At 40.6% G+C, this 14,138-nt stretch overlaps 16 non-coding genes across 16 annotated transcripts; 10 read left to right on the top strand and 6 right to left on the bottom strand.

Annotated features, from left to right (window-relative positions):
• The first annotated feature begins 1,348 nt into the window (after nt 1-1,348).
• On the top strand, nt 1,349-1,421 carry TRNAA-AGC (transfer RNA alanine (anticodon AGC)). The gene has a single exon. It is a non-coding gene; the product is annotated as a tRNA-Ala (tRNA).
• Nucleotides 1,422-1,838: 417 nt separating this feature from the next.
• Nucleotides 1,839-1,912, bottom strand: TRNAN-GUU (transfer RNA asparagine (anticodon GUU)). Its single transcript has one exon. It is a non-coding gene; the product is annotated as a tRNA-Asn (tRNA).
• A 1,741-nt stretch (nt 1,913-3,653) lies between these two features.
• Nucleotides 3,654-3,726, top strand: TRNAA-AGC (transfer RNA alanine (anticodon AGC)). The gene has a single exon. It is a non-coding gene; the product is annotated as a tRNA-Ala (tRNA).
• Nucleotides 3,727-4,143: 417 nt separating this feature from the next.
• TRNAN-GUU (transfer RNA asparagine (anticodon GUU)) lies at nt 4,144-4,217 on the bottom strand. The gene has a single exon. It is a non-coding gene; the product is annotated as a tRNA-Asn (tRNA).
• Nucleotides 4,218-5,958: 1,741 nt separating this feature from the next.
• TRNAA-AGC (transfer RNA alanine (anticodon AGC)) lies at nt 5,959-6,031 on the top strand. Its single transcript has one exon. It is a non-coding gene; the product is annotated as a tRNA-Ala (tRNA).
• A 108-nt stretch (nt 6,032-6,139) lies between these two features.
• Nucleotides 6,140-6,225, top strand: TRNAY-GUA (transfer RNA tyrosine (anticodon GUA)). Its single transcript is given in 2 exon segments — nt 6,140-6,176; nt 6,190-6,225. It is a non-coding gene; the product is annotated as a tRNA-Tyr (tRNA).
• Nucleotides 6,226-6,448: 223 nt separating this feature from the next.
• On the bottom strand, nt 6,449-6,522 carry TRNAN-GUU (transfer RNA asparagine (anticodon GUU)). Its single transcript has one exon. It is a non-coding gene; the product is annotated as a tRNA-Asn (tRNA).
• A 1,744-nt stretch (nt 6,523-8,266) lies between these two features.
• Nucleotides 8,267-8,339, top strand: TRNAA-AGC (transfer RNA alanine (anticodon AGC)). The gene has a single exon. It is a non-coding gene; the product is annotated as a tRNA-Ala (tRNA).
• Nucleotides 8,340-8,447: 108 nt separating this feature from the next.
• Nucleotides 8,448-8,533, top strand: TRNAY-GUA (transfer RNA tyrosine (anticodon GUA)). The gene is given in 2 exon segments: nt 8,448-8,484; nt 8,498-8,533. It is a non-coding gene; the product is annotated as a tRNA-Tyr (tRNA).
• A 223-nt stretch (nt 8,534-8,756) lies between these two features.
• TRNAN-GUU (transfer RNA asparagine (anticodon GUU)) lies at nt 8,757-8,830 on the bottom strand. Its single transcript has one exon. It is a non-coding gene; the product is annotated as a tRNA-Asn (tRNA).
• A 1,741-nt stretch (nt 8,831-10,571) lies between these two features.
• On the top strand, nt 10,572-10,644 carry TRNAA-AGC (transfer RNA alanine (anticodon AGC)). The gene has a single exon. It is a non-coding gene; the product is annotated as a tRNA-Ala (tRNA).
• A 108-nt stretch (nt 10,645-10,752) lies between these two features.
• Nucleotides 10,753-10,838, top strand: TRNAY-GUA (transfer RNA tyrosine (anticodon GUA)). The gene is given in 2 exon segments: nt 10,753-10,789; nt 10,803-10,838. It is a non-coding gene; the product is annotated as a tRNA-Tyr (tRNA).
• Nucleotides 10,839-11,061: 223 nt separating this feature from the next.
• TRNAN-GUU (transfer RNA asparagine (anticodon GUU)) lies at nt 11,062-11,135 on the bottom strand. Its single transcript has one exon. It is a non-coding gene; the product is annotated as a tRNA-Asn (tRNA).
• Nucleotides 11,136-12,877: 1,742 nt separating this feature from the next.
• Nucleotides 12,878-12,950, top strand: TRNAA-AGC (transfer RNA alanine (anticodon AGC)). Its single transcript has one exon. It is a non-coding gene; the product is annotated as a tRNA-Ala (tRNA).
• Nucleotides 12,951-13,058: 108 nt separating this feature from the next.
• On the top strand, nt 13,059-13,144 carry TRNAY-GUA (transfer RNA tyrosine (anticodon GUA)). The gene is given in 2 exon segments: nt 13,059-13,095; nt 13,109-13,144. It is a non-coding gene; the product is annotated as a tRNA-Tyr (tRNA).
• A 223-nt stretch (nt 13,145-13,367) lies between these two features.
• On the bottom strand, nt 13,368-13,441 carry TRNAN-GUU (transfer RNA asparagine (anticodon GUU)). The gene has a single exon. It is a non-coding gene; the product is annotated as a tRNA-Asn (tRNA).
• Between the last annotated feature and the right edge of the window lie 697 nt (nt 13,442-14,138).

Raw genomic sequence — 14,138 nt, 5'->3', positions numbered from 1 at the left:
TTGGTTCTCTATATACAGAGAAATGGTTTACTAGAAAATTGCACGACTGTATTTGTAGGCCATAATTCACATTGTGAAACCCAGCGGTCAATGGATTGAAACCAACCTCTTCTAAATAGTTGTGTTTTATAAACTTCATCATTGCATATCAACTGAACTTTTCTGTCAACAGCAAACGTGTCTCGGATCAAAAACACTAGTCAAAATCCTAAATCCCAGTACAACTCGTGCCAAAGGACCAGAAGGAGATTCGCGACCTCTCAGCATTTTCTATATTCAAACCAAACCATAAAAGATCAATCTTTTCGCTTGGGATTGTGCTGCATTACAACTTTTTTCTACAAACTAGGTAAGTTTTTTTTCATTCCCCCAGTTTGGTTCTCTATATACAGAGAAATGGTTTACTAGAAAATTGCTCGACTGTATTTGTAGGCCATAATTCACATTGTGAAACCCAGCGGTCGATGGATCGAAACCAACCTCTGCTAAATAGTTGTGTTTTATAAACTTCATCATTGCATATCAACTGAACTTTTCTGTCAACAGCAAACGTGTCTCGGATCAAAAACACTAGTCAAAATCCTAAATCCCAGTACAACTCGTGCCAAAGGACCAGAAGGAGATTCGCGACCTCTCAGCATTTTCTATATTCAAACCAAACCATAAAAGGTCAATCTTTTTGCTTGGGATTGTGCTGCATTACAACTTTTTTCTACAAACTAGGTAAGTTTTTTTTACTCCCCCAGTCTGGTTCTCTACATACATAGAAATGGTTTGCTAGAAAATTGCCCGACTGTATTTGTAGGCCATAATTCACATTGTGAAACCCAGCGGTCGATGGATCGAAACCAACCTCTGCTAAATAGTTGTGATTTATAAACTTCATCATTGCATATCAACTGAACTTTTCTGTCAACAGCAAACGTGTCTCGGATCAAAAACACTAGTCAAAATCCTAAATCCCAGTACAACTCGTGCCAAAGGACCAGAAGGAGATTCGCGACCTCTCAGCATTTTCTATAATCAAACCAAACCATAAAAGGTCAATCTTTTTGCTTGGGATTGTGCTGCATTACAACTTTTTTCTACAAACTAGGTAAGTTTTTTTTACTCCCCCAGTCTGGTTCTCTACATACGTAGAAATGGTTTGCTAGAAAATTGCTCGACTTTATTTGTAGGCCATAATTCACATTGTGAACTCCGTAGATGTTCTTCAAATATGGGAGAAAGGAATCTGTACTTAAAAAAAAAAAAAAAAAAAAAAAAAAAAGCACTCAATGGCACATTTGACTATAAGTAAACTGTGACATGGTGTGGCGTGAAACTGATAATGGCGTTCGTCGGGCATGGGGGATTAGCTCAAGTGGTAGAGCGCTCGCTTAGCATGCGAGAGGTAGCGGGATCGATGCCCGCATTCTCCAATACAATCTTTGGATTCCTTTTTCAGTTGGCCGAGTGAATTGTTTATGCCACCTGCTCGTGGCACACACGTCCAAACCTTGAAGACTTTCAACAATGGCTAAATCAAGCCTTCGATAGCTCAGCTGGTAGAGCGGAGGACTGTAGATCTAAATTAGCAATCCTTAGGTCGCTGGTTCAATTCTGGCTCGAAGGAAGTTTTGTGTATTCTATCAGATGTTTTCAACCTTCTGGCAAATACCAGACAGCTATGCTCTTTCTGGACATGTAGACAGAAACACAACCGGAAAGTTTTTTCTCCAGTTTGCCTTGTGAATTCAAAACTTAGGCAGCAACAGTGCTTTTACTTTATGGAGATGCTGAGCACCAATGTGAAAACGTCTTCAACTGTAGCATGCTACCCAAGCAAAAGGAACCAACGTCCCTGGGTGGACTCGAACCACCAACCTTTCGGTTAACAGCCGAACGCGCTAACCGATTGCGCCACAGAGACACAAACGCCTGCTGAACTTTCGTCTAACAGCCGGACGCACCCACCAGTTTTAACCGGAACCTTAAACAATGGTCAGACACCATTTCCTCTAATGATTTTCAACAATAATATGACACAAGAAAGCAAAAAAAAACAAAGAAACAATTGCAGAACCCCAGGAGTACTCTAGTCGCCAACAAATATGTAATGGCTGAAAATTTACATGTCATCGACCTGAACACAAACAGTCATTAGAATTTTACTCTGTACATCTGTTAACACAAGCAGAGTGGCGCAGCGGAAGCGTGCTGGGCCCATAACCCAGAGGTCGATGGATCGAAGCCATCCTCTGCTAAATTGTGCTGCATTGCATCTTTTTCTACAAACTAGCTAAGTTTTTTTCACTTCCCCATTTTGGTTCTCTATATACAGAGAAATGGTTTGCTAGAAAATTGCTCGACTGTATTTGTAGACCATAATTCACATTGTGAAACCCAGCGGTCAATGGATTGAAACCAACCTCTGCTAAATAGTTGTGTTTTATAAACTTCATCATTGCATATCAACTGAACTTTTCTGTCAACAGCAAACGTGTCTCGGATCAAAAACACTAGTCAAAATCCTAAATCCCAGTACAACTCGTGCCAAAGGACCAGAAGGAGATTCGCGACCTCTCAGCATTTTCTATATTCAAACCAAACCATAAAAGATCAATCTTTTCGCTTGGGATTGTGCTGCATTACAACTTTTTTCTACAAACTAGGTAAGTTTTTTTTCATTCCCCCAGTTTGGTTCTCTATATACAGAGAAATGGTTTACTAGAAAATTGCTCGACTGTATTTGTAGGCCATAATTCACATTGTGAAACCCAGCGGTCGATGGATCGAAACCAACCTCTGCTAAATAGTTGTGTTTTATAAACTTCATCATTGCATATCAACTGAACTTTTCTGTCAACAGCAAACGTGTCTCGGATCAAAAACACTAGTCAAAATCCTAAATCCCAGTACAACTCGTGCCAAAGGACCAGAAGGAGATTCGCGACCTCTCAGCATTTTCTATATTCAAACCAAACCATAAAAGGTCAATCTTTTTGCTTGGGATTGTGCTGCATTACAACTTTTTTCTACAAACTAGGTAAGTTTTTTTTACTCCCCCAGTCTGGTTCTCTACATACATAGAAATGGTTTGCTAGAAAATTGCCCGACTGTATTTGTAGGCCATAATTCACATTGTGAAACCCAGCGGTCGATGGATCGAAACCAACCTCTGCTAAATAGTTGTGATTTATAAACTTCATCATTGCATATCAACTGAACTTTTCTGTCAACAGCAAACGTGTCTCGGATCAAAAACACTAGTCAAAATCCTAAATCCCAGTACAACTCGTGCCAAAGGACCAGAAGGAGATTCGCGACCTCTCAGCATTTTCTATAATCAAACCAAACCATAAAAGGTCAATCTTTTTGCTTGGGATTGTGCTGCATTACAACTTTTTTCTACAAACTAGGTAAGTTTTTTTTACTCCCCCAGTCTGGTTCTCTACATACGTAGAAATGGTTTGCTAGAAAATTGCTCGACTTTATTTGTAGGCCATAATTCACATTGTGAACTCCGTAGATGTTCTTCAAATATGGGAGAAAGGAATCTGTACTTAAAAAAAAAAAAAAAAAAAAAAAAAAAAGCACTCAATGGCACATTTGACTATAAGTAAACTGTGACATGGTGTGGCGTGAAACTGATAATGGCGTTCGTCGGGCATGGGGGATTAGCTCAAGTGGTAGAGCGCTCGCTTAGCATGCGAGAGGTAGCGGGATCGATGCCCGCATTCTCCAATACAATCTTTGGATTCCTTTTTCAGTTGGCCGAGTGAATTGTTTATGCCACCTGCTCGTGGCACACACGTCCAAACCTTGAAGACTTTCAACAATGGCTAAATCAAGCCTTCGATAGCTCAGCTGGTAGAGCGGAGGACTGTAGATCTAAATTAGCAATCCTTAGGTCGCTGGTTCAATTCTGGCTCGAAGGAAGTTTTGTGTATTCTATCAGATGTTTTCAACCTTCTGGCAAATACCAGACAGCTATGCTCTTTCTGGACATGTAGACAGAAACACAACCGGAAAGTTTTTTCTCCAGTTTGCCTTGTGAATTCAAAACTTAGGCAGCAACAGTGCTTTTACTTTATGGAGATGCTGAGCACCAATGTGAAAACGTCTTCAACTGTAGCATGCTACCCAAGCAAAAGGAACCAACGTCCCTGGGTGGACTCGAACCACCAACCTTTCGGTTAACAGCCGAACGCGCTAACCGATTGCGCCACAGAGACACAAACGCCTGCTGAACTTTCGTCTAACAGCCGGACGCACCCACCAGTTTTAACCGGAACCTTAAACAATGGTCAGACACCATTTCCTCTAATGATTTTCAACAATAATATGACACAAGAAAGCAAAAAAAAACAAAGAAACAATTGCAGAACCCCAGGAGTACTCTAGTCGCCAACAAATATGTAATGGCTGAAAATTTACATGTCATCGACCTGAACACAAACAGTCATTAGAATTTTACTCTGTACATCTGTTAACACAAGCAGAGTGGCGCAGCGGAAGCGTGCTGGGCCCATAACCCAGAGGTCGATGGATCGAAGCCATCCTCTGCTAAATTGTGCTGCATTGCATCTTTTTCTACAAACTAGCTAAGTTTTTTTCACTTCCCCATTTTGGTTCTCTATATACAGAGAAATGGTTTGCTAGAAAATTGCTCGACTGTATTTGTAGACCATAATTCACATTGTGAAACCCAGCGGTCAATGGATTGAAACCAACCTCTGCTAAATAGTTGTGTTTTATAAACTTCATCATTGCATATCAACTGAACTTTTCTGTCAACAGCAAACGTGTCTCGGATCAAAAACACTAGTCAAAATCCTAAATCCCAGTACAACTCGTGCCAAAGGACCAGAAGGAGATTCGCGACCTCTCAGCATTTTCTATATTCAAACCAAACCATAAAAGATCAATCTTTTCGCTTGGGATTGTGCTGCATTACAACTTTTTTCTACAAACTAGGTAAGTTTTTTTTCATTCCCCCAGTTTGGTTCTCTATATACAGAGAAATGGTTTACTAGAAAATTGCTCGACTGTATTTGTAGGCCATAATTCACATTGTGAAACCCAGCGGTCGATGGATCGAAACCAACCTCTGCTAAATAGTTGTGTTTTATAAACTTCATCATTGCATATCAACTGAACTTTTCTGTCAACAGCAAACGTGTCTCGGATCAAAAACACTAGTCAAAATCCTAAATCCCAGTACAACTCGTGCCAAAGGACCAGAAGGAGATTCGCGACCTCTCAGCATTTTCTATATTCAAACCAAACCATAAAAGGTCAATCTTTTTGCTTGGGATTGTGCTGCATTACAACTTTTTTCTACAAACTAGGTAAGTTTTTTTTACTCCCCCAGTCTGGTTCTCTACATACATAGAAATGGTTTGCTAGAAAATTGCCCGACTGTATTTGTAGGCCATAATTCACATTGTGAAACCCAGCGGTCGATGGATCGAAACCAACCTCTGCTAAATAGTTGTGATTTATAAACTTCATCATTGCATATCAACTGAACTTTTCTGTCAACAGCAAACGTGTCTCGGATCAAAAACACTAGTCAAAATCCTAAATCCCAGTACAACTCGTGCCAAAGGACCAGAAGGAGATTCGCGACCTCTCAGCATTTTCTATAATCAAACCAAACCATAAAAGGTCAATCTTTTTGCTTGGGATTGTGCTGCATTACAACTTTTTTCTACAAACTAGGTAAGTTTTTTTTACTCCCCCAGTCTGGTTCTCTACATACGTAGAAATGGTTTGCTAGAAAATTGCTCGACTTTATTTGTAGGCCATAATTCACATTGTGAACTCCGTAGATGTTCTTCAAATATGGGAGAAAGGAATCTGTACTTAAAAAAAAAAAAAAAAAAAAAAAAAAAAGCACTCAATGGCACATTTGACTATAAGTAAACTGTGACATGGTGTGGCGTGAAACTGATAATGGCGTTCGTCGGGCATGGGGGATTAGCTCAAGTGGTAGAGCGCTCGCTTAGCATGCGAGAGGTAGCGGGATCGATGCCCGCATTCTCCAATACAATCTTTGGATTCCTTTTTCAGTTGGCCGAGTGAATTGTTTATGCCACCTGCTCGTGGCACACACGTCCAAACCTTGAAGACTTTCAACAATGGCTAAATCAAGCCTTCGATAGCTCAGCTGGTAGAGCGGAGGACTGTAGATCTAAATTAGCAATCCTTAGGTCGCTGGTTCAATTCCGGCTCGAAGGAAGTTTTGTGTATTCTATCAGATGTTTTCAACCTTCTGGCAAATACCAGACAGCTATGCTCTTTCTGGACATGTAGACAGAAACACAACCGGAAAGTTTTTTCTCCAGTTTGCCTTGTGAATTCAAAACTTAGGCAGCAACAGTGCTTTTACTTTATGGAGATGCTGAGCACCAATGTGAAAACGTCTTCAACTGTAGCATGCTACCCAAGCAAAAGGAACCAACGTCCCTGGGTGGACTCGAACCACCAACCTTTCGGTTAACAGCCGAACGCGCTAACCGATTGCGCCACAGAGACACAAAGGCCTGCCGAACTTTCGTCTAACAGCCGGACGCACCCACCAGTTTTAACCGGAACCTTAAACAATGGTCAGACACCATTTCCTCTAATGATTTTCAACAATAATATGACACAAGAAAGCAAAAAAAAACAAAGAAACAATTGCAGAACCCCAGGAGTACTCTAGTCGCCAACAAATATGTAATGGCTGAAAATTTACATGTCATCGACCTGAACACAAACAGTCATTAGAATTTTACTCTGTACATCTGTTAACACAAGCAGAGTGGCGCAGCGGAAGCGTGCTGGGCCCATAACCCAGAGGTCGATGGATCGAAACCATCCTCTGCTAAATTGTGCTGCATTACAACTTTTTTCTACAAACTAGGTAAGTTTTTTTTCATTCCCCCAGTTTGGTTCTCTATATACAGAGAAATGGTTTACTAGAAAATTGCACGACTGTATTTGTAGGCCATAATTCACATTGTGAAACCCAGCGGTCAATGGATTGAAACCAACCTCTTCTAAATAGTTGTGTTTTATAAACTTCATCATTGCATATCAACTGAACTTTTCTGTCAACAGCAAACGTGTCTCGGATCAAAAACACTAGTCAAAATCCTAAATCCCAGTACAACTCGTGCCAAAGGACCAGAAGGAGATTCGCGACCTCTCAGCATTTTCTATATTCAAACCAAACCATAAAAGATCAATCTTTTCGCTTGGGATTGTGCTGCATTACAACTTTTTTCTACAAACTAGGTAAGTTTTTTTTCATTCCCCCAGTTTGGTTCTCTATATACAGAGAAATGGTTTACTAGAAAATTGCTCGACTGTATTTGTAGGCCATAATTCACATTGTGAAACCCAGCGGTCGATGGATCGAAACCAACCTCTGCTAAATAGTTGTGTTTTATAAACTTCATCATTGCATATCAACTGAACTTTTCTGTCAACAGCAAACGTGTCTCGGATCAAAAACACTAGTCAAAATCCTAAATCCCAGTACAACTCGTGCCAAAGGACCAGAAGGAGATTCGCGACCTCTCAGCATTTTCTATATTCAAACCAAACCATAAAAGGTCAATCTTTTTGCTTGGGATTGTGCTGCATTACAACTTTTTTCTACAAACTAGGTAAGTTTTTTTTACTCCCCCAGTCTGGTTCTCTACATACATAGAAATGGTTTGCTAGAAAATTGCCCGACTGTATTTGTAGGCCATAATTCACATTGTGAAACCCAGCGGTCGATGGATCGAAACCAACCTCTGCTAAATAGTTGTGATTTATAAACTTCATCATTGCATATCAACTGAACTTTTCTGTCAACAGCAAACGTGTCTCGGATCAAAAACACTAGTCAAAATCCTAAATCCCAGTACAACTCGTGCCAAAGGACCAGAAGGAGATTCGCGACCTCTCAGCATTTTCTATAATCAAACCAAACCATAAAAGGTCAATCTTTTTGCTTGGGATTGTGCTGCATTACAACTTTTTTCTACAAACTAGGTAAGTTTTTTTTACTCCCCCAGTCTGGTTCTCTACATACGTAGAAATGGTTTGCTAGAAAATTGCTCGACTTTATTTGTAGGCCATAATTCACATTGTGAACTCCGTAGATGTTCTTCAAATATGGGAGAAAGGAATCTGTACTTAAAAAAAAAAAAAAAAAAAAAAAAAAAAAGCACTCAATGGCACATTTGACTATAAGTAAACTGTGACATGGTGTGGCGTGAAACTGATAATGGCGTTCGTCGGGCATGGGGGATTAGCTCAAGTGGTAGAGCGCTCGCTTAGCATGCGAGAGGTAGCGGGATCGATGCCCGCATTCTCCAATACAATCTTTGGATTCCTTTTTCAGTTGGCCGAGTGAATTGTTTATGCCACCTGCTCGTGGCACACACGTCCAAACCTTGAAGACTTTCAACAATGGCTAAATCAAGCCTTCGATAGCTCAGCTGGTAGAGCGGAGGACTGTAGATCTAAATTAGCAATCCTTAGGTCGCTGGTTCAATTCCGGCTCGAAGGAAGTTTTGTGTATTCTATCAGATGTTTTCAACCTTCTGGCAAATACCAGACAGCTATGCTCTTTCTGGACATGTAGACAGAAACACAACCGGAAAGTTTTTTCTCCAGTTTGCCTTGTGAATTCAAAACTTAGGCAGCAACAGTGCTTTTACTTTATGGAGATGCTGAGCACCAATGTGAAAACGTCTTCAACTGTAGCATGCTACCCAAGCAAAAGGAACCAACGTCCCTGGGTGGACTCGAACCACCAACCTTTCGGTTAACAGCCGAACGCGCTAACCGATTGCGCCACAGAGACACAAACGCCTGCCGAACTTTCGTCTAACAGCCGGACGCACCCACCAGTTTTAACCGGAACCTTAAACAATGGTCAGACACCATTTCCTCTAATGATTTTCAACAATAATATGACACAAGAAAGCAAAAAAAAACAAAGAAACAATTGCAGAACCCCAGGAGTACTCTAGTCGCCAACAAATATGTAATGGCTGAAAATTTACATGTCATCGACCTGAACACAAACAGTCATTAGAATTTTACTCTGTACATCTGTTAACACAAGCAGAGTGGCGCAGCGGAAGCGTGCTGGGCCCATAACCCAGAGGTCGATGGATCGAAGCCATCCTCTGCTAAATTGTGCTGCATTGCATCTTTTTCTACAAACTAGCTAAGTTTTTTTCACTTCCCCATTTTGGTTCTCTATATACAGAGAAATGGTTTGCTAGAAAATTGCTCGACTGTATTTGTAGACCATAATTCACATTGTGAAACCCAGCGGTCAATGGATTGAAACCAACCTCTGCTAAATAGTTGTGTTTTATAAACTTCATCATTGCATATCAACTGAACTTTTCTGTCAACAGCAAACGTGTCTCGGATCAAAAACACTAGTCAAAATCCTAAATCCCAGTACAACTCGTGCCAAAGGACCAGAAGGAGATTCGCGACCTCTCAGCATTTTCTATATTCAAACCAAACCATAAAAGATCAATCTTTTCGCTTGGGATTGTGCTGCATTACAACTTTTTTCTACAAACTAGGTAAGTTTTTTTTCATTCCCCCAGTTTGGTTCTCTATATACAGAGAAATGGTTTACTAGAAAATTGCTCGACTGTATTTGTAGGCCATAATTCACATTGTGAAACCCAGCGGTCGATGGATCGAAACCAACCTCTGCTAAATAGTTGTGTTTTATAAACTTCATCATTGCATATCAACTGAACTTTTCTGTCAACAGCAAACGTGTCTCGGATCAAAAACACTAGTCAAAATCCTAAATCCCAGTACAACTCGTGCCAAAGGACCAGAAGGAGATTCGCGACCTCTCAGCATTTTCTATATTCAAACCAAACCATAAAAGGTCAATCTTTTTGCTTGGGATTGTGCTGCATTACAACTTTTTTCTACAAACTAGGTAAGTTTTTTTTACTCCCCCAGTCTGGTTCTCTACATACATAGAAATGGTTTGCTAGAAAATTGCCCGACTGTATTTGTAGGCCATAATTCACATTGTGAAACCCAGCGGTCGATGGATCGAAACCAACCTCTGCTAAATAGTTGTGATTTATAAACTTCATCATTGCATATCAACTGAACTTTTCTGTCAACAGCAAACGTGTCTCGGATCAAAAACACTAGTCAAAATCCTAAATCCCAGTACAACTCGTGCCAAAGGACCAGAAGGAGATTCGCGACCTCTCAGCATTTTCTATAATCAAACCAAACCATAAAAGGTCAATCTTTTTGCTTGGGATTGTGCTGCATTACAACTTTTTTCTACAAACTAGGTAAGTTTTTTTTACTCCCCCAGTCTGGTTCTCTACATACGTAGAAATGGTTTGCTAGAAAATTGCTCGACTTTATTTGTAGGCCATAATTCACATTGTGAACTCCGTAGATGTTCTTCAAATATGGGAGAAAGGAATCTGTACTTAAAAAAAAAAAAAAAAAAAAAAAAAAAAGCACTCAATGGCACATTTGACTATAAGTAAACTGTGACATGGTGTGGCGTGAAACTGATAATGGCGTTCGTCGGGCATGGGGGATTAGCTCAAGTGGTAGAGCGCTCGCTTAGCATGCGAGAGGTAGCGGGATCGATGCCCGCATTCTCCAATACAATCTTTGGATTCCTTTTTCAGTTGGCCGAGTGAATTGTTTATGCCACCTGCTCGTGGCACACACGTCCAAACCTTGAAGACTTTCAACAATGGCTAAATCAAGCCTTCGATAGCTCAGCTGGTAGAGCGGAGGACTGTAGATCTAAATTAGCAATCCTTAGGTCGCTGGTTCAATTCCGGCTCGAAGGAAGTTTTGTGTATTCTATCAGATGTTTTCAACCTTCTGGCAAATACCAGACAGCTATGCTCTTTCTGGACATGTAGACAGAAACACAACCGGAAAGTTTTTTCTCCAGTTTGCCTTGTGAATTCAAAACTTAGGCAGCAACAGTGCTTTTACTTTATGGAGATGCTGAGCACCAATGTGAAAACGTCTTCAACTGTAGCATGCTACCCAAGCAAAAGGAACCAACGTCCCTGGGTGGACTCGAACCACCAACCTTTCGGTTAACAGCCGAACGCGCTAACCGATTGCGCCACAGAGACACAAAGGCCTGCCGAACTTTCGTCTAACAGCCGGACGCACCCACCAGTTTTAACCGGAACCTTAAACAATGGTCAGACACCATTTCCTCTAATGATTTTCAACAATAATATGACACAAGAAAGCAAAAAAAAACAAAGAAACAATTGCAGAACCCCAGGAGTACTCTAGTCGCCAACAAATATGTAATGGCTGAAAATTTACATGTCATCGACCTGAACACAAACAGTCATTAGAATTTTACTCTGTACATCTGTTAACACAAGCAGAGTGGCGCAGCGGAAGCGTGCTGGGCCCATAACCCAGAGGTCGATGGATCGAAACCATCCTCTGCTAAATTGTGCTGCATTACAACTTTTTTCTACAAACTAGGTAAGTTTTTTTTCATTCCCCCAGTTTGGTTCTCTATATACAGAGAAATGGTTTACTAGAAAATTGCACGACTGTATTTGTAGGCCATAATTCACATTGTGAAACCCAGCGGTCAATGGATTGAAACCAACCTCTTCTAAATAGTTGTGTTTTATAAACTTCATCATTGCATATCAACTGAACTTTTCTGTCAACAGCAAACGTGTCTCGGATCAAAAACACTAGTCAAAATCCTAAATCCCAGTACAACTCGTGCCAAAGGACCAGAAGGAGATTCGCGACCTCTCAGCATTTTCTATATTCAAACCAAACCATAAAAGATCAATCTTTTCGCTTGGGATTGTGCTGCATTACAACTTTTTTCTACAAACTAGGTAAGTTTTTTTTCATTCCCCCAGTTTGGTTCTCTATATACAGAGAAATGGTTTACTAGAAAATTGCTCGACTGTATTTGTAGGCCATAATTCACATTGTGAAACCCAGCGGTCGATGGATCGAAACCAACCTCTGCTAAATAGTTGTGTTTTATAAACTTCATCATTGCATATCAACTGAACTTTTCTGTCAACAGCAAACGTGTCTCGGATCAAAAACACTAGTCAAAATCCTAAATCCCAGTACAACTCGTGCCAAAGGACCAGAAGGAGATTCGCGACCTCTCAGCATTTTCTATATTCAAACCAAACCATAAAAGGTCAATCTTTTTGCTTGGGATTGTGCTGCATTACAACTTTTTTCTACAAACTAGGTAAGTTTTTTTTACTCCCCCAGTCTGGTTCTCTACATACATAGAAATGGTTTGCTAGAAAATTGCCCGACTGTATTTGTAGGCCATAATTCACATTGTGAAACCCAGCGGTCGATGGATCGAAACCAACCTCTGCTAAATAGTTGTGATTTATAAACTTCATCATTGCATATCAACTGAACTTTTCTGTCAACAGCAAACGTGTCTCGGATCAAAAACACTAGTCAAAATCCTAAATCCCAGTACAACTCGTGCCAAAGGACCAGAAGGAGATTCGCGACCTCTCAGCATTTTCTATAATCAAACCAAACCATAAAAGGTCAATCTTTTTGCTTGGGATTGTGCTGCATTACAACTTTTTTCTACAAACTAGGTAAGTTTTTTTTACTCCCCCAGTCTGGTTCTCTACATACGTAGAAATGGTTTGCTAGAAAATTGCTCGACTTTATTTGTAGGCCATAATTCACATTGTGAACTCCGTAGATGTTCTTCAAATATGGGAGAAAGGAATCTGTACTTAAAAAAAAAAAAAAAAAAAAAAAAAAAGCACTCAATGGCACATTTGACTATAAGTAAACTGTGACATGGTGTGGCGTGAAACTGATAATGGCGTTCGTCGGGCATGGGGGATTAGCTCAAGTGGTAGAGCGCTCGCTTAGCATGCGAGAGGTAGCGGGATCGATGCCCGCATTCTCCAATACAATCTTTGGATTCCTTTTTCAGTTGGCCGAGTGAATTGTTTATGCCACCTGCTCGTGGCACACACGTCCAAACCTTGAAGACTTTCAACAATGGCTAAATCAAGCCTTCGATAGCTCAGCTGGTAGAGCGGAGGACTGTAGATCTAAATTAGCAATCCTTAGGTCGCTGGTTCAATTCCGGCTCGAAGGAAGTTTTGTGTATTCTATCAGATGTTTTCAACCTTCTGGCAAATACCAGACAGCTATGCTCTTTCTGGACATGTAGACAGAAACACAACCGGAAAGTTTTTTCTCCAGTTTGCCTTGTGAATTCAAAACTTAGGCAGCAACAGTGCTTTTACTTTATGGAGATGCTGAGCACCAATGTGAAAACGTCTTCAACTGTAGCATGCTACCCAAGCAAAAGGAACCAACGTCCCTGGGTGGACTCGAACCACCAACCTTTCGGTTAACAGCCGAACGCGCTAACCGATTGCGCCACAGAGACACAAACGCCTGCCGAACTTTCGTCTAACAGCCGGACGCACCCACCAGTTTTAACCGGAACCTTAAACAATGGTCAGACACCATTTCCTCTAATGATTTTCAACAATAATATGACACAAGAAAGCAAAAAAAAACAAAGAAACAATTGCAGAACCCCAGGAGTACTCTAGTCGCCAACAAATATGTAATGGCTGAAAATTTACATGTCATCGACCTGAACACAAACAGTCATTAGAATTTTACTCTGTACATCTGTTAACACAAGCAGAGTGGCGCAGCGGAAGCGTGCTGGGCCCATAACCCAGAGGTCGATGGATCGAAGCCATCCTCTGCTAAATTGTGCTGCATTGCATCTTTTTCTACAAACTAGCTAAGTTTTTTTCACTTCCCCATTTTGGTTCTCTATATACAGAGAAATGGTTTGCTAGAAAATTGCTCGACTGTATTTGTAGACCATAATTCACATTGTGAAACCCAGCGGTCAATGGATTGAAACCAACCTCTGCTAAATAGTTGTGTTTTATAAACTTCATCATTGCATATCAACTGAACTTTTCTGTCAACAGCAAACGTGTCTCGGATCAAAAACACTAGTCAAAATCCTAAATCCCAGTACAACTCGTGCCAAAGGACCAGAAGGAGATTCGCGACCTCTCAGCATTTTCTATATTCAAACCAAACCATAAAAGATCAATCTT

This window comes from Dendrobates tinctorius, unplaced genomic scaffold (assembly GCF_039654945.1).
Source record: "Dendrobates tinctorius isolate UK_male_01 unplaced genomic scaffold, ASM3965494v1 ptg000251l, whole genome shotgun sequence".
Taxonomy (NCBI): Eukaryota; Metazoa; Chordata; class Amphibia; order Anura; family Dendrobatidae; genus Dendrobates; species Dendrobates tinctorius.
Note: the sequence above shows the minus strand (reverse complement) of the source record. Positions and strands in the feature narration are given on the sequence as shown.